The sequence below is a fragment of the Typopeltis vanoorti genome, chromosome 1 (genome assembly GCF_054136105.1).
Source record: "Typopeltis vanoorti isolate ZY-2024b chromosome 1, IOZ_Tvanoo_1.0, whole genome shotgun sequence".
NCBI classification, from domain to species: Eukaryota; Metazoa; Arthropoda; class Arachnida; order Uropygi; family Thelyphonidae; genus Typopeltis; species Typopeltis vanoorti.
The window spans coordinates 123,443,768-123,463,460 of record NC_143549.1 but is presented as its reverse complement, the minus strand read 5'-3'; the positions used below and the strand labels follow the sequence as shown (position 1 = coordinate 123,463,460).

At 35.2% G+C, this 19,693-nt stretch overlaps 1 protein-coding gene across 2 annotated transcripts in view; it reads left to right on the top strand.

The window, feature by feature from the left end:
- Nucleotides 1-19,693, top strand: part of put (activin A receptor type 2 punt) — a 212,732-nt gene that overhangs the window by 147,289 nt on the left and 45,750 nt on the right. The gene's annotated exons all lie outside the window — the stretch shown is intronic.

Here is a 19,693-nt window from a genome sequence, read left to right as displayed (position 1 = left end):
AAACTGATTAATACTCTTAATACATGAACAATAAATCCTTCTTTTGAGTTAGAGACTTAACACATTATACACTTCTACCAAATTTTCTACCTACTATTTTAGTCTTGCCCAATAAACTAGTCACAATCATCTATAATCATTCCTAACAATTTGTCTTATGGACATCAGCCACTGCTAAATAATCACTTAAAGTTCTCAAATACTGTCCATACTCGATTAATACACTACAATGATCTTTCCCTTTTTTCAATGGGGAAAATTATACAACAAAATCTGTACTTTACCATTTCTTGGGGCAGGGTCTCCAGGTCCGTCTGAACTATCCTTCTTTGTTTGTTTGTATTCTCTTTCGATACTTCCATAAGCCTACGTTCACGTGGTGGGTCACTTTGGTCATCAGATTAAGCTATGCTCTGCACCTGGCATTTCTCCCTCGTCTATTTTCGACCTGTTTCGGACATCGTCATTTCTACTGCCGTTTCTGGTATACGTCTGCGATATTATTCCATCGGAACTTTCAGCAAAGGAGCGAAGACAGCTTATGCTGACATCTCACGCTTTCGTACCAGTAGAAATTCCAACATCGAAGGGAAAGGCGCACCGTCCGATATCGTACTATCGCCAAGAAACACCATCAGGAACCACCGGTCCACGAGAGAAGTCAAATCATCATACAGCAAAACAGGCGAAAAAAGGGCCTTGAGAAAGGGGTGCAAACCCTTTTTATTCTCCCTTCACCCCCCCCCCTTTCAGTACCCTCGTTACTAGCTGCGATAGCACCCTCCTAAATTTCCGCATGAATTTTGGTACATCGCGAGATTTCTCGCATCTTCCGGGAAACGAATATGCCTCAGGCCTGCCTGTGACCTTTGGACTATTACTTACATCTAATTTACCCATTCATTATATACATGATGCATTCATATAATACTACTTTATATACGAAGTTCTTTACATGGTCTTACAATTCTGCTAAAATAAAGTAATTCTATTTCCATTTACAGTTAGTACTTTAATTCTTCTGCTTGAGTACAAGTTTTTTCTCTCAGCTGATTTTTCTGACTTGTTAAATCCTGAATGAATTATTTCTTTAATAAAGTTCTTCATTCAGGATGTAGCAGTTGCTTTAATATCATTTTTGTTCTAGGTGTTTATCAGAACTTTCAATCCCCCCCCTCATATTTATTTTAAATATGAGGAGGGGGATTTTTATTATTTATTATTTTATTATATTAAAGAATTAATATATTATTTCAAATATATTAATTCTTTTATCGTAAAATGCCAGCAACTACACCAACGCCATCTACCGCCGACTGCCACCACTATTTTTTCCACACACAATCACAAACGTCCATGCCCACGGCAGGATTCGAACCTGCAGCCTCTTGACGAGAGCAGACACGCTAACCACTCAGCCAGCCAAGCTGACAAAATATATTTAAACTATCCTCTTGAGTACTACCATGTAACCCCCTTTGCGTGTAATTTGAAAATTGGAATGTGCACCTGCTTTCTACTCAGAATCATCAGTTACACAAATTGCCACATGCTTATTGGTCTGAATTTGTGGTTGTAATCTTCAGAAGTAGTGTTTGTCCTTAGCTTTTGGACACCAATGTATCTCATATATTCTCGTTTCTGCCTCCCCCACTGAAATTTATATTTCCTTTCCCACCTCTCCTTATAACAAACAATCCAGTCTTCATATAACCTTAATCGCTCATCTCTAGACCTTCTCAAAGTTTGTGCATCTCCATTAAAAATAATGACTATGTTTTCACACAGTGGAAAATTTGGAATCTGACCAGTGCCTTATACAGAGGTACATTCTTTATCCATGTTTATCACTGTTTTCCTTATCATTGCAACACTTGCATTCCCATATTCAAATTTCCTAGCTGTTGCAATGTTTTATGTCAAATTTTATGGAAACAAAAGTACATGAAACTGGAATGCAAATAAATAATTTACTGACTAAAATGTAATTTCAGTTTTTGTTTTTTCTGACTGTGATATTGTTAGCGTCTTTGATGATACTATGATACTAGCTTGAGCTGGCCAAACATCAACTTGTAAATAATTTATTTTAGTCAGCAAATTATTTGTGTTCTAGGTTCACATAGTTTTTGTTCCAAAAACTTCAAGAAATCATTGCAACACTTTCCTCTTAACTTCACCCTCTTTCAGCTGTCACCTACAGATCCTGAATTATCCATCTCCTGAAACACAGCTCCACTCATACAGTTCACAGTTGTATATCTTTAAAGTGCAACACCACTCACTGTCCAAACTAAAAATTCATTCAGATCTTCAAATTATCAAAATTCTTACACCTGATATTATTATATGGACATACCCATGTAGTCCGAAGACTCATCACAGAGGGTATAGTAAAACATTATTTAAAGATTATCACTCACTAGTACTCTAAACTTAGCCAGATGATGGAAAAATATCGAGAGAAACAAAGGGAGCTACATCTGGTATTTATTGATCTGGAGAAAGCATACGATAGAGTGCCAAGGCAAGAAGTCTGGAGGTGTCTGAGGGAGAAGAAGGTGCCGGAGAAATATGTCAGGTTGGTGCAGGAAATGTACAGAAATGTGAAGACAAGTGTTCGGACCTGTTTGGGACAGACAGAAAGTTTTCAAGTAACAGTTGGCTTGCATCAAGGGTCAGCATTAAGTCCGTTTCTGTTTAATATTGTGATGGAGGTGGTAACAGAGGAGGTGAGAGAAGATGCACCCTGGACAATGTTGTATGCAGATGACATCTTGCTGTGTGTAGATTCAAGAGAAGAAGCGGAAACTAAACTGGAAAGATGGAGAAAAGTACTGGAAGAGAGAGGTATGAGACTGAGCAGAAGTAAGACAGAGTATATGTGTTGTGCAGTGGGCGGTGGCCAGGAGACAGATCTGGAGCTGGAAGGAAATGTCATCAGGAAGGTGAGAGACTTTAGATACTTAGGTTCAACAGTGGAAGAAGATAGAGGAGCTGAGAAGGAAGTGGGATGAAGGATACAAGCAGGTTGGAGGAACTGGAGGGAGATGGCTGGAGTGTTATGCAATAAGAGGGTGCCGATCAATCTGAAAGGCAAAATTTATAGGACAGTAGTGAGGCCAGCTATGACATATGCTATAGAAACTGTGGCCCTGAGGAAAAATAACATTAGTAGGATGGAAGTAGCAGAGATGAGAATGCTTAGGTGGATGTGCGGTGTGACCAGAAAGGATCATCTGAGAAATGACTATGTCAGGGGAACAGTGAAAGTTACAAACTTAGGAGCGAAAATACAGGAGGCAAGGTTGAGATGGTTTGGTCATGTGATGAGGAGGGAGGACGAATATGTGGGAAGAAGGGTCGTGCAGATGGATGTGCAAGGAAGGCGGAAGCATGGGCGGCCAAAGAAGAGATGGAGGGAGCTGGTAGAAGAGGACTTGAAGATGAAGAACTTGGATGTGGTGACAGCCCAAGACAGGAAGGTGTGGAAGAGACTCATAACAAACAGTGACCCCACTTAAGTGGGAGAAGCTGCAGAAGAAGAAGAGTACTCTAAACTTAGCCCTTGACTGAGGTCTTATGCAAATATTGTGTGAGGATGATTATAGTCCTATTTGGAAGATACACTTGAGTGTGTGACTTCTTTTAATGTGGGAGTGTTGGTGCACTACTAAAGACAATAGTGCTTGAGAGGTCACAAATTTAATGCCATTAGCATGACAACCAAACGATTAGAAAATCCTGTTTTGCTGCAGCCTTATATCATTTCACATTGAATTATAAGAGTATCTTCTTCTTCTGCCTAGTCAGCTATTGAGGTCATTTTGGATTCAATTTCATCTAATACAATTATACAGTTTTTGTCTAAGAGGTTGCCCGATGCTGAACAACCTGCATTTACCATCAGTGTTGATGAGGCACAGGTTCCTACCACTGACAAGATACTGTTCTGCCCAGTGTCCTTCCATTCTTGGAACACCTTAACTAGAATGCCCTACAACTGGTCTACAATATTGACAGTTTCCTGTGTACTGTCATCCTTAAACCAGTAGTACCCTACTATCATTCCTTTTTTCAAAGCCAATCATATTGCATCCCTCACTAATGCTGATCAACAGCTTTGAATGAACAGTGTCATGCATGCTACTTCCACCAAGTGATAGTGGAGTGGTTGATTGAAATAACAAGGATGGTCATAGTATTTTGGTTTGACCAAGTATAATGGTACAATAACTTCTTTTCTATTATAAACAAAGCTGCTGCTATTAATTAAACCAACTAAACTATTTTCTGAGCTTTACTCATTATTTTAATAATCTAACTCCTGAATTTACATTTGTGATCAATCAAAATATCCAAATAGTTATATTTAATGCCATTCAGTTTATATTAATTTAAAACTATATTGTTATCAAATTATGCAGCAGGCTTAGTCAAGCGGTTACTTGAACTTTAGTTATTCAGAAACAAAAATATATTAGTACTGCTGACACCATCCTGTCTTATTTTTGCCATCAAAGGTTGGTCGATTGGTAGAGCCTCTGCTACTAATGGCTCATGCAAAAAAAAGTTAAGCAAGTTTGAGCGTAGTTAGTAGTTGGGAGGAGTCATCATTCGATGCTGTTGGCACACACACTCCCTCAATGAGTCTTTGGTCTCCCTGGAAGTGTCACATATTATTAATAATAATGTTGCTTCTCCACATTACAATTTAATCTTCTTTATCTGGCCACAATTCAAAATGTATAAGATCATCCTAAAGAAAATTATACTAATCTAGGCAATTTAATATCTACTCAGTTTTATCACCAGCAAACAGAGATTTTACTATTTAGCTATTTTACTACAGCCTTTAATATTTGGCACTAATAAATATATGAAAATATTAAGTAAAAAGGACACTCCAGGATGCTTCTTTCTCTGAATGCTATTCATTATCACTGATCTATCATCCAATTCCTTAACCATCTCAATAAATTATTATTATCTTATGCAGTCTGAAGACTCACAATGGGAGGCCCATACTAACCATCATCAATGTCTATCATATTTTTGGACTCATTCACTAACAAAGTAGCTATAACTACCTCTGGTTACTTATCCCACTCATCCACCACTTTATAAGCAAAAATTCTATTCTTTGAGCACTTACTAATGGCATTCCAACAGAATTTCTAGGGATGACTGATCCTTGTTTGTCTCCCTCCTGTCCTATACTAAAAAATTTATTTTGCATCAGCATTATAAACCTCCTTCAGTAAAAGTTTATTTATTTATTATTATTATTTTATTTTTATTATTACTTTTTTTTTATAAATCTTCAATCTAAAAGGACTTTTTACCATGTCACCAGCTTACAGTCACAGGGAGCATTCCACAGTCCTCTTACTAGCTGGTCACTAACTCAATCCTTTAACACTTTTCATCAAGAAATTGAGGTGATCAAATATGTGCCAATTATCATCAGTACTCATGTACTGCATTTTAATTGACAGGTTAACATGAAGACTACTATTAAAGGCTTTGCTGAAATCTAAATAACCTGCATCAAAACTATTAATATATTTCTCTTGTGACTTCATAAAAATTTAGCTGATCTATCCAATCGGCTATGCCTTAGTCATTAGCGATCCTTGTAAAGATATTGTATATATATGAATCTAATTAATGTTTCCACTGTTTGTTTATCACCTATAAAAACAATTCCTCTTAGTGGACTGGTACTCTACTCTGCCATGGTAGATAGGTTTGCATGTTTCTGTGATCCTGAGAACAATACTCTTAGATCTTGTACTCTGGTAAAGGCACCCTAGGACAGTAAGGGAGGAGGTTCTAGACTAAATTCAGTCCAAAATGACCTCAACAGCTTACTAGGCAGAAGAAGAAGATATTGAAAAAATTTTTACTATTATACTTTTATAATCAATGTGAAATGATATAAGGCTGCAGCAAAACACAATTTTCTAATTGTTTGGTTGTCATGCTAATGGCATTAAATTTTGACCTGTCAAGCACTGTTGTCTTTCGTAGTGCACCAATGCTCCCACATTAAAAGAAGTCATACACACTCAGGCGGATCTTCCATATAGGTACCATAATCCTCCTCACACAATATTTGCACAAGTACTCAGGCAAGGGCTAAGTTTGAGAGTACATGATTAAAATAGGGGGCATGACTGAAACATAAGTTACTAAAGATGCTTTAGCTTGAGGGAGAAGAATTTTTTCAATATATGACAACAAGAGGTCACTCCTGGAAGTTGTTTAAGAAAGTAGTTAAAAAGGGTATGGCAACTAAATGTTTTAACTAGGGAGTGGTGAATGATGTAGCAGGTTGCCAAAGTATTTTTTTAGAGTGCTTTTCAGTGAATGAGTTTAAGAAGAGGTATGAGAAGTACTGTGAATGTTAGGGTGAGCCTCTGTAATGAGTCTTCAGACTACATGGATAGTCCATATGATAATATCCGGTGTATGAATTTTGATAATTTGAAGATTTGAATGAACTTTTAGTTTGGACAGTGAGTGATGTAGCAGTTTTGATATTAATAAGTGCAAGTGTTGCATTTTAAAGATATACAGCTGTGAACTGTATGAGTGGAGCTGTGTTTCAGGAGATGGATATGATTCAGGATGTGTGGGTGACAGCTGAAAGAGGTGGTGAAAGTGGAACAAAAACTATGTGAACCTGGAACACAAATAATTTTGCCAACTAAAATAAATTATTTACAAGCTGATGTTTGGCCAGTTCAAGCTAGTATGATCAAAGACACTTTAACTATATCACAGTCTGAAAAAACAAAATTAAAATGACATTTTAGTCAGTAAATTATTTATTTACATTCCAGTTTCATGTACTTTTGTTTCCATAAAATTTGACAAAAAACATTGCAACAGCTAAGAAATTTGAATATGGGAATGCAAGTGTTGCAAAGACTAGAGAATTGTTGTTATGATAGGGAAAACAGTGATAAACATGGATAAGGAATGTACCTCTGTATAAGACAGTGATCAGATTCCAAATTTTCCACTGTGTGAAAATATACAGGTATCCCTCGATTAACACGGTTAATTAATCCCTCGATGTTACCGCGTATATCAAAATCACGTTAATCAAATCTAATAATCAATGGTAAAAATTACAATTCATCCATGATCGATTACTGTATTAATAATTTTTTTTTTGTGGTATTCTTTTAGGAAAGATAAAAAATGAATGCGAGGTAAATGTTAAATAAATACTTGTACCTACATTAGTTACTGCAATTTTTTTATCAAAAGAAGTTATCAAGAGTGGTTTGAATAGTTTTAGTTTTTTTTCTTATTGGCATAAATTCTATGATAACAAGCAAAATTACTCTCCAGACTTCAGTAACAAGCAATAAAACATAAAGAAAAAACACTGCAAATATAATACATGATGGTACAAATTAAGTGGATATCGAATCCAACATTATTTCATAGCTGAATATAGAAACTACAAGAATTTCTTGCCGAATATATAAAAACTGAAAATTTCGGTGGATGCAAGCATAAGCAACCTTATGGGGAACTCGTAGTAAAGGTGGAGTAAGCTCCAGATCACTTTCCTTAGTATTTTCCATAATGTATGATAAATGAGCCTTAGGCTCTCTATTTCAGTAATACATGATGGTTTATTTATTTGCAGTTACAATCTAGAAATTATTGAACAAAGAATAAAAAAAAAAAAAAAAAAACTACTATACTGACATCGAAGGTCACGATATCGCTCAGATACAATTTACTGTCAAATATCACAAACCTTTACATAACATGTGTTAAACCAAACTGACCGGAAAAAAACAGTGCGGAATAACTTCTCGTTCTGCTCGTCTTTCTCTGGTCTGCCATTTTTGTCTGTTTCTGAAATCATAAAAAACTTTATTTTTTTCATAAAGTATAGTCCCAAAACAAACTAAAAAATTTAGAATTGAATTGTCATATGCTAAGTCTAGCCCCTTTACACAATAATTTTTATCTGATTTTACTGCATTAAGAAAACAAATAAATTAGCAAAATAAAATTAAAAATTTCCTTATTTAATATTAACGTAAAACTCCATATAGTAGTTAATGGGCACAATTTCAAATATATGCAAGAGTTTGTAAAATAACAAGTTAAAAACAACACGGCTATAGCTATAAAGAAAATGAAATTAATAATTTATTTAAAAAATCATTACTAAGATAAATCACATATTTAACTACAAACTTACCTCCATAAATACGAGGTAACAAAATTCATTCAGCAAGCTAATAATATAATACACATGAATACAGGGATAGCAAACTGGCATGTAAGAAAATTTTGCGGATATGTGAACGATTTATAATAATAATTATTATTATTATAAAAACCTTCATGGAGTCAAAGACTCATCGTGGGAGGTCCACTATTATACACATAGCTTATCATACTGTGCCTTTAATATATTTCCTGTCTCTGCGCTCACCACACTCTTGGGCAATGTATTCCAATCAGTCACCACTCTCCATGCAAAAAACCTGCTCTTGACTCTCTTTGTGTGAGCAAGGTGAGCACACCTTGCTCACACAAATTCCAAATCTCCTTATATCGCTTGTTGCTTTCTTTACTTGCTCTTCCTTTTCTCTTTTCCTTTTGAGAAAAGTAGCTCCCGATAACTTTTTTTTCTCTTTCAAATTACTAATCTAAATGACAATAAATTTCATATTGATAAATTATCCTTTTTCTATTAATTATTAATTTTTAGTTAATTTATTATTTTTAAGAGTTTTAAAACAATTAAATCTTATTTTAAAAAATCGATTTAAACACGTTGCCTTCTACTAAATCCGTAGAAGGCAACGGATTTACTATAAATTAATTATTTATAGTAAAAATCTGTAGAAGGCAATGGATTTTTACTATAAATAATTAATTTATGCAATAATTTGAAAATTTGATAATTAATGGTTAACTATAATTATTGAGAGCAATGTAAGATGTAAAGTATGCTGCCACGAGCGATTTTAGCAAAATGCGCCTCTGATTAATATGTTTATAATTTATAAACTATTACCTTTAAAATTTTATTTGTCTATCAAAAATAAATACACAATTAAAAACAAAGTCAAAAATTCTCCAAAGTCACTTAAACACAGAATACACAATACACTCAATATGTTTCACATTCAAAATTGAAATGACACTGAAAAAAATATAAGTGTATGTCAAGCTGTTTCGTCTATCCAAATATGAAGCAGAATTTAAGAAAACGAACAGACTAAATATTTGGATAGATCAGTGTTTCTGGAACTTCAGATATCTGTGTATCCTTTCTTTAATTTTCACTATTACCAAGTACCTTATCAAAATAATAATAAATAAATAAATAAAAATATATTTCATTGTAAATGTTTGTTTTATTTGAATTTAGATGCACATTTAAACAAAAAAAAATTTATGGATATTGTTTCTGGGAAAACTCCTGTGTTACTCCTCTTAACAAACTATTATATTTACGGCTATTTTGCCTGTTTCTGTTTAGGAGTGCCCCTGTTTAAATGTCATTGGCTTTTTACTCACGGATTCTTAGGGCACTGTAGATGTATATTTACTAATAAATATATGTAGCATAAAAGAAGAGAAATTTACACATACCTTTTTCTGGGCGTTGTGGCTTTTCTTCTTCTTTTGTGATTTTAGTACAATGCGCCTCTGATTAATATGTTTATAATTTATAAACTATTATCTTTAAAATTTTATTTGTCTATCAAAAATAAGTACAGAATTAAAAAAATTTATTTTTAATAGAACAAAATTTATAAAGATACTATACATTTTTACTTAATATAAATAATTTTTCATCAGTGAGAGAGGAGTGAAATTGCTTATTTCTATATCTGCTATATTGCTCTCTTTTGTGCATTATATAAATCCAGTATTTAATGAATGATCCTTACTTAGAATTTGCAAGCTAAAAAAATTACTGTATTTACTTGAATATAACTCGCACTTTTTTCCCAAAATTAAAGCTAAAAAAATTATGGTGTGAGATATGTGCGGGGATTTTCAGAAACTAAAATTTTCAGGAAAAAAAAACTGAAAATGGGTATGACTTACCAAGACGCTTCTATTCTCCATCGATTCTGTCCTCGAGAGTGGTTTGCTCTCGAGAACAGAAGAAGACTTGTGCGCAATGTTAAAATTATCTACCCAAATAGAAACATCTTCTTTCCCATTATATCAAGCAAAAATTACCAGTAATTTAAGACTTGAGATACATAATGAACAATCTTCGACAAATTACTAATGAGAAATGAAAGATGTGCATGATTGTAGGCCAGTAGAGAAAAGCAGCTATTAAGAAGTGCATATGATTGGTGCGGTATTAACAAAAGATCGTGCGACCCAAACAAAAAGCAACAATTGAATGGAAATGCTAATTCTCTTAAACCGATTTCCATAATATCTGAAATACATTCACTATATATTTCTTAGTTTTAACACGTTCATGATGGGGGTAGTGTCGAGCATAACCTTATGTTGCATCGGCAACATGGTTTTGCTTGGATCTATATAGCAGTTTCTTATGGAGGGAAGATGTAATTCATTAGTTAGTGTTTATATTCCCAGTTGTCTGTAATCACTATTTGTTGAGAAATATATTACACAGTCTGCAGATATCTGTGAACCTTATTCATTGACATGATAAAACTAATAGTTTTTCGTGTTTCTGCAGTATAATGCCGGCCTGGTTAGCCGAGTGGTTAGCGTATCTGCTCTCCAGCCAAAAGGCTGCGGGTTCGAATCCTGCCATGGGCATGGATGTTTGTGATTGTCTGTGAAAGTACTAGTGGTGGTAGTCAGCGGTAGATGACGTTCGTATTAGATGAAGAAGGTTGGTGGAGTAGTGAGACGAAGAGTTGTAAATTCCCTCCCTCGATGAGTCTTTGGACTCCCTGGAGGTGCAATGTAATAATAATTGCTGTTGTGGAGGGCATGTTGTTTACTGCAGAGAGCGAGGAGAATTCATGCATAATATAATTTAATATTTATGAAATTCACATCGTATGATACTTTATGGGTATCTGATAAGTGGGTTCTAAAATGTTTAGTTTTAGTATGTATGACTATAATTTTTTTATTAATAAAATATAATAAGCACATATTTAACTGGGAAATGGTACCTCTTTTATTTGGTAAACTAAATGCTGTATTTTTGTAAAATATCGGCAACCAATTGTTGCCGTAATATGGCTGAACGAGTGCCCTTATTAACACTCTGGAGCTCGCAGCGGTAATTTTACAGCATGCGATGCGGTATATCTAAGAGATATATTGATTACTAGTATGTGCTAAAATGCAAAAAAACATAAAGCAAAAACACTGCAAATATGATACATGACAGTACACATTAAGCGAATATTGAATCCAACATTATTTCATAGCCGAATATAGAAACTACAAGAGTTTTGCTCGTGCCGCATATATAGAAACTAAAAGTTTCGGCGAATGTAAGCATAAGTAGTACCTTATGGGCAACTTGTAGTAAAGGTTGAGCAAGCCCCAGACCACTTTCCTTAGTATTTTCCATAAATGTAAAGCACATCTTCTAGAGCAGTGCTTCCCAAACTTATGGATGTAAAGGGCCCCCCTTTGGAAAAATTAAAATATTTCATGGCAATTGAAAAAAAAAATCGTATTACAGACATATATTATTATAATATTTATTGTATTTATATTCAATACAGTTTATATTCAAGATTTTGCGTTTGTAAGGCTTTTTTGTGCTTCTTATCAATGCCTTTGAAATGAAACATATGAATAAGCATATATTTACTAATATTCATTAAGTGCCGAAATATGCAGGAAGCAACATTTGTGAGCGAACACCGATGTGTGATTTTTATCCTTAGTATTTTCCATAAATGTAAAGCACATCTTCTAGAGCAGTGCTTCCCAAACTTATGGATGTAAAGGGCCCCCCTTTGGAAAAATTAAAATATTTCATGGCAATTGAAAAAAAAAATCGTATTACAGACATATATTATTATAATATTTATTGTATTTATATTCAATACAGTTTATATTCAAGATTTTGCGTTTGTAAGGCTTTTTTGTGCTTCTTATCAATGCCTTTGAAATGAAACATATGAATAAGCATATATTTACTAATATTCATTAAGTGCCGAAATATGCAGGAAGCAACATTTGTGAGCGAACACCGATGTGTGATTTTTTCCATTAAAATATAAAAAAATATCATAAAAGAAATGATAAATAATAAAAAATTAAATGTGTTTCTTTTAAGATTAAAAAAAAAAAAAAAAGAACTACTTAGTCTTACAACATTTTAAATTTGTTTTCATTATTTCACGGCTCCCTCAACAAAACTTGCGGCCCCCAGTTTAGGAAGTGCTGTTCTAGAGGACATGTATGATAAATAAGCCTTTGGCTTTCTATTTCAGTAATACATGATGGTTTATTTATTTTCAGTTACAATCTAGAAATTATTGAAACAAAGAAATATAAAGAATAAAAATTTTTGTTACAAAATAACGCAAACATTGATAATGAAAGAAAATAAAACTAAACAAATGCGTTTAACATTAATTAATCAGAATCTTCAATAGTTGGATTTACAAAACTGTCATAACAGTCATCGCATTCAATATTGCTATGCTGAAAGCATAATACTTTTTACAATGCTTGCAAAAATATTTTGATAAGCGACTCATTTTGGATGCATAGCACATAAAACATCTTTTTCTGTCGAGGGAGCCATATCTATGTCGTCATTAGAATTTCCTTCAAATTGTCTCTGAAATTGATGAAGTTTCAGGTGTAAAGTCCTATTCACACCTGTAGAGATTTCTGAATGCATTTTTATTTGTTCTGACACTAACTGCATTACGAGATTTCTAATAAATATTCTGCGCCGTATTTTCACGTTGTTGTTCAGCATATGAATGATCTAAGTATTTATATTTATGAGCTATACTGACATTGGAGCTCACGGTATCTCTCAGATACAATTTACCATCAAATATCACTCGTAATATATGCATGCACATCTAGCCATGACCTTCAACCTATATACAATAAAATATCTATGTCAATTAGCGAGTATCTGTCAGATCTGCCAGGACCTCTGCAGGGTCAAATATCACAAATCTTTGCATAACACATGTTAAACCAAACTGACAGCAACAAAAGTGCAAAATAGCGCTCGTAATATACTCACGTGCAACTATTCATGACCTTCAACCTATGCAATAGATAGGTTAAAGAATATTCATATTAACAAATTAGCATCTATCTGTCAGATGTGAGTGGAGCGCCCGAGTGTTAAGCAGTGCCATGAGGCAGGCTGCCTCTATACTATACCCTGTCGACGGTACTGGTCCCAGTGATTATCAAAATAAAAATAATTATTTGGAGCTTATATTATTAGAATAAAATATAATTATCTTTATAAATATGTATATATAAATTTAATGTATTTTTTTTTAAATTTTTTCTGCATCCAATATAATTGTAACATAAACTCTAAGTTTTCTGCCTTTTTACTTTTCTGCCTGTGGCATTCCGCCCCTGCCTCTCTCCAGACCTGCTCCTGAGCTCTTCATAATCACCAGCATTGTAGTTCCATATATACCCTTTTCTGACAGAGGTTCTCACACTGCTGGCAACCACTCAGATAATTGTTTCACCAACTGGAGGGTGATTTGACACCTCATTTATAATTACATCCTGTGATGAGATGATCAAATCCAAGACCCTCAATCCTCGTGTGCCCTCTGTTACATACTGTCTCAGGTAGTTGTCCCTCAAAAAACAGAAGAAACTCAATTTATTTACTTCCAGTTGCTATCTCATCATCCCAGTCTTAATTGCCATAGTTAAAATCACCTGTAATAATCACCCCCTTTCTTATTTGCTTGGCTAATTTGATTATACATTTCATACAGTTTATTATTATACAATTATAATAATAAACAACATCTCTACTTTCATAGTCGCTACCATCCACATTATCAGATCTACTAAAAAAAGAGATAACGTGCACTGTGAATCGTGTACTCGTAGCAGCGGGAGGTGCTTGAACCGTGAATGACCTTGAAGGTTCTAGAAGCAGTTAGATAAGCATTGTTCACTGTCGCTCGTTGTTAGTCTGTAGGCAGTTATAAAAGAAATGTGTGAAGTCGCTTTGCCGTAACAATGTCTAATGTTAAACTCGAGCAGTGCATTAATCTCAAATTCCCTGTGAAATTAAAGAATTCACCGACCGAGTGTTTGAAACTGTTCCAGCAGGTGTACGCTGATAATGTAATGTCACATGCGCGAATGTTTGAATGTCAAAAAAGCAAAAATGAGCAAGTTAAAACTGAAAGCAATGCTGATCTTTTTATATATATATATATATATATATATATATATATATATATATATTAATGACGTGATAATGGTTGAATAGGTACCATAAGGTCTGACAGTTAACCAACATTATTATCTTGAGGTTCTGGCCAAGCTGACAGAATGAGTGAGAAAGAAGAGACCCAATCTGTGGAAGAACAACGTTTGGATTATCCATCAAGGCAACTCCAGCCAACAGTGCACTCTGTAAAGCAGTATCTGCTTGATAAGAAGATCCCAGTGTTGGATCATCCACCTTACTTGCCAGACTCAGGTCTGCGAATTTTACATTTTTTCCAAAGTTGAAATCTGCATTGAAGGGCACCCATTTTCAGTCAGTGGATGAAGTAAAGGAGAAAATGGCAACTCCACTGTAGCAGATAACACCTGATGATTTGCAGCACTGCTTCCAACAATGGAAAATTCGTATGCAACAATGTATAGATAGAGCAGGAGAGTATGTTGAAGGGGATAACAATTAAGTTGTACAGTTATAATAATAAACGTCATTTTTGCAACCAGTCTCGTTATTTAATAGCCACACCTCATATAACAACATCCAACTGAGTATTTCATTCTATTCATCTCTATCTCACACCATACTGCCTCAAAACCACTGGGACTATTTCCCTCTTGCATCTCTGCTTTGTATGGACATAACTCTTTCTCTATAATGAATAGCACTCTCCCTCTCCCTTTTTACCCTTTCTATCCTCACAAAACATGTCAAACCCTTTCATCCATAAATTAAAGATATCAAGAAATTATATACTTGGTTTAATCCTTTATCCAAGTGTAAGCAAACAAAGTTTGCGCCTGAAGTATTTTCAGGATTGGGGCAACTCGTATAAAGAAGCTAAGACTTCACATCACTTGCTTTGGTATCCCATAATGCAAAGTATATCTCCTTGTGGACATGTATGATGCTATGCATTATGGGAAGGGTCACTATCCACACCAGTTTTGACCTTTATTGAGGTCTCTTCAGTGGGAGCCAGACTCAGAGGTGATACTAAGGTTGAAGTAATGAGGGAGTCCATCCAGTTGTTGGAATACGTAGGGCATCCAACCATCTCACTTATCCCAACAATTTTTTTGGATGAACAGACTCAATGCAACTATTTCATTTGCCTTGTTTCTTACACTTCTAGCATTTGTATACAAACACAGCAACTTATTCCTGGATCTATAGCTAGTTCCACTGACACCACTTATTTGATGTGACTTCTCCATACTTAACTCGAGCCATTTCTTTTTCTTCTTATTCATCTTTGAACCTTCTTCAGATCCATCTGTTTTCTCTTGATTCCAGGTCATCCCCTTCCCTTTTTATGTACATGCATTCATATCCTCTTGGAGCATCTACCTTTCTCATTCTGTGTTCCTCCGTCACCCTGAGCCTTCCCCATTTACCTGTCTCTCTTGCCACTCATTTCTTCATTCACAATTACCTCCTCAATCTCTCCTGTCTTACTCCTGTTCTTCCATATCACTTACCACATGATTAGATTCATTCTCTGCACTCACTTTTCTACCTTCCAGCAGCAGTCTCTCCAAGCCACTCACACCAAACCACTCAAATGCTTCGTCCTTCAAACTCATTCCACAGAATGATAAACTGCACTCCTTTCTCCTCACACATTTCTGCTAACATATCATTCATAATCCTTGCTGTCCTCCTCATTTCACCACTGTCATACTCATGCTTACTACCTTTCTTATCACACTATTCTCTTTTATCCGTCTCAACAACAACCTCCTAATATCCAGTCTGACATGTTCTTTGTTTGCAGTCAAGTCATTTGTACCTATTACAACCACCAACTCGTTTGCTCACTTATTTCTCATATCTAATGCCTCAATCACTCTACTCATTCTACCTCCAGTAAAACGAAAGAATGCATAAAGTATGCATTCTTTCGTCCTGCACACTTTAATAATTGTATCACCATACAACGCACTTGTGGGTCTTTTGTTACCTCTTTTATACCAACATTATTCGTCTTCATCATTTTCACTCTTTCATACATATCTTGAATTCTCTTAACTTCAGTCTATGTCCATTTCATCTCTTGCCTCATCTTAACCAACTGATCTTTCAAATCTTTTACACCGTCCTTTTCTATCAGATGAGCACTCGTCCTCTTCGCTGCATTCTTGCTATTAACACTTTCAGTTATCAACATATTAGCACTCATCAAATCCTCATTCAGCTCACACTTTGCTCACACCCTCCTTCCATCTTAAATATCCACAATCTATCAATATAATCAAATGAGTACATATAGCACACCTCACATTTCATGAAATGACTGAAATCGAAATTGAATTCCTGCATGAACAAAGCCGTCACCATCTTTCCTTCACTGGTTGCTATACTGAGCTCTAATTTCAAAGAATTTGTAAATAAACTTAACAAAAAAATCACACAACTAATAACACTACAAGCGCACAAATTATATAGCAAATCTTATTCATTCACACACACTTATATACTATTAATTATTTCAAAAAACTTATCTCAAATGGGAGCCCTCTTTACACACTGCTACTTCTCACAATGATTAATTATTATTAATCTCCTATCAAGTTTTCCTCCAAATTAGTCTGTTTCTTGTTAGTACTCCAACAATTCATTTTTCTAAGGCACTTCTGACTAACTCTACCTAAACCTTGATTTCCCTCTAGGTCTTTTCCTTGCCATCAAACACCTGTTTTTCAAACTTTTCCTTAGCCATTCCATTTAGTGATCATACCAGGATTAGCTCTGCTCACACATTCTTGAATGCAAACAGTGTCACATTCCTTCCTAAGGTCTTCATTTTTAATATGATTCTGCCATTGATGTGTTCAGTCCCCTAATTTTTCTGAACTCTCATATCTATGGTCACTAATCTTTGATCAAGTGCTTCTTTTTTTTTTTTTCTCACCAGCTCTCAAATCCAGAACTTAAAACTAGTTTGAACACAGTCTTTTATATTGTTGTCTTATATAGTCTTATATACTTTACTGCTACTAGTGTTTTGGCTAATTTCTGTCTTATTCCATATACATTTTGTTTATTATTTTAACGGTATAATAGAACACAGAAACTAAGTAAATAATTGATTTATTAACTTGATGCTGATATTTCGCTGGTATTATAACCAGCATCTTCAGAGCACAAAAACACTGTTTGTCACAATACGCGAGACTAAAACAACATGGTGTACATTAACAAAATTGTAGCAGCAACACAAAGACTAGAGTCCTGATTTTGGCGCCCTCTATCTGAAAAAAAAAAAAACGCTATCATATATTGCTAGAGTCCTAGAAAAGTGCTAGTTTTTCCTTAATATGACTGTCTCCCAGATCTTCGGCAAGTTAATACAGCCATATCTGTTGAGATTTGGAGTGTGTTTTAGGGCTTCTGTCGCCTCTAAGAACAATCTCTCTGATTTATATGGGTTTCTGTGTAGTACTTTTGTGTTTTTCCAGTTGATCCTGTGTGCAGGGGTATCCAGAGCATGGTCTGCTAGGCCCGACTTCCCATAATGATATTTCCGGACGTATCGTTTATGTTCGCTGATGCGGATATTCACAGTTCTTCCTGTTTGACCGTAGTAGGCTTGATTGCATGAGCAGGGTACTTGGTAGACTCCTGGATGTGATAAAGGAGGAATGCTGTCCTTGGGTGAGCGGATGAGGGTGGCTAATTTGCTACATGGTCTGAATGTAGTGCGTAGTTTATGTTTAATGAGAATTCTTGAGATCTTTTCGGATGTGCCTTTAATGTAAGGGATGGTGACTATTTTGTTGTAGTTCTCTGTGGTGGATGGTGGGAGGGGTTTCTTAGGAGTGTTTAGTATTTTGTTTATTTTTTGTGGATTGTAGCCGTTGGCCAAGAAGGTGTGGCGTAAGTGAGTCAGTTCAGCAGTAAGAGCCTTGTCATTTGAACAGATTGCTCTCGCTCTATGGGTTAGCGTTTTTAATATGCCATATTGTTGAGAAGGATGATGGTGTGATTGTTTGTGTAAGTATCTGCCTGTATGTGTGGGTTTTCTGAAAACTGAAAATGATAAGGAACCATCTGGGAGACGTGTGATGAGTGTATCCAGGAAGGGCAGACAGTTGTTGGCTTCCGGTTCCATAGTAAAGTGGATTTTTGGGTGTTGGCTATTTAAATGTGCTAAGAATGTTTTCAATGTCTCAGGGCCATGTGGCCAAATGGCAAGCACATCATCAACATAGCGTAGCCAAAGTGTTGGTTTGAGAGTGGCTGTATTGATTGCTTGTTTTTCCAGGTGTTCTATGTAAAAGTTCACATCCAGGAGTCTACCAAGTACCCTGCTCATGCAATCAAGCCTACTACGGTCAAACAGGAAGAACTGTGAATATCCGCATCAGCGAACATAAACGATACGTCCGGAAATATCATTATGGGAAGTCGGGCCTAGCAGACCATGCTCTGGATACCCCTGCACACAGGATCAACTGGAAAAACACAAAAGTACTACACAGAAACCCATATAAATCAGAGAGATTGTTCTTAGAGGCGACAGAAGCCCTAAAACACACTCCAAATCTCAACAAATATGGCTGTATTAACTTGCCGAAGATCTGGGAGACATATTAAGGAAAAACTAGCACTTTTCTAGGACTCTAGCAATATATGATAGCGGTTTTTTTTTTTTTTTTTTTTTTTTTTCAGATAGAGGGCGCCAAAATCAGGACTCTAGTCTTTGTGTTGCTGCTACAATTTTGTTAATGTACACCATGTTGTTTTAGTCTCGCGTATTGTGACAAACAGTGTTTTTGTGCTCTGAAGATGCTGGTTATAATACCAGCGAAATATCAGCATCAAGTTAATAAATCAATTATTTACTTAGTTTCTGTGTTCTATTATACCGTTAAAATAATAAACAACATGTTTGACGAACACATAAGTCTGTCCACACGTCCATATACATTTATTCATCTATTTCTCCACTATACCAGATTTGCATATTTTATTGTGTTTTCAGATTTAACTTGCCATCTTCACTAAACACTGCACCTAAAAAGCTGAAGTATTTTACTTGTTCTATAGGTTCTCCATTCAAAATTCAGCTGAAGGGTTCCATGTTCCTGCCTATTTTCACTGTTTTGGTCTTTTTATCTGATTTTCATGCCAAATTTGACTTCATAAACATCCATGCTGCAGTGTGATGTGAACCCACAGCCAGTTGGGTGCAAATCAGAAGTATTATTTGCTCAACCACCTAGACTGGCAAAATGTCTTATGTAATCAATATTATATTCCAGAATAGGATCT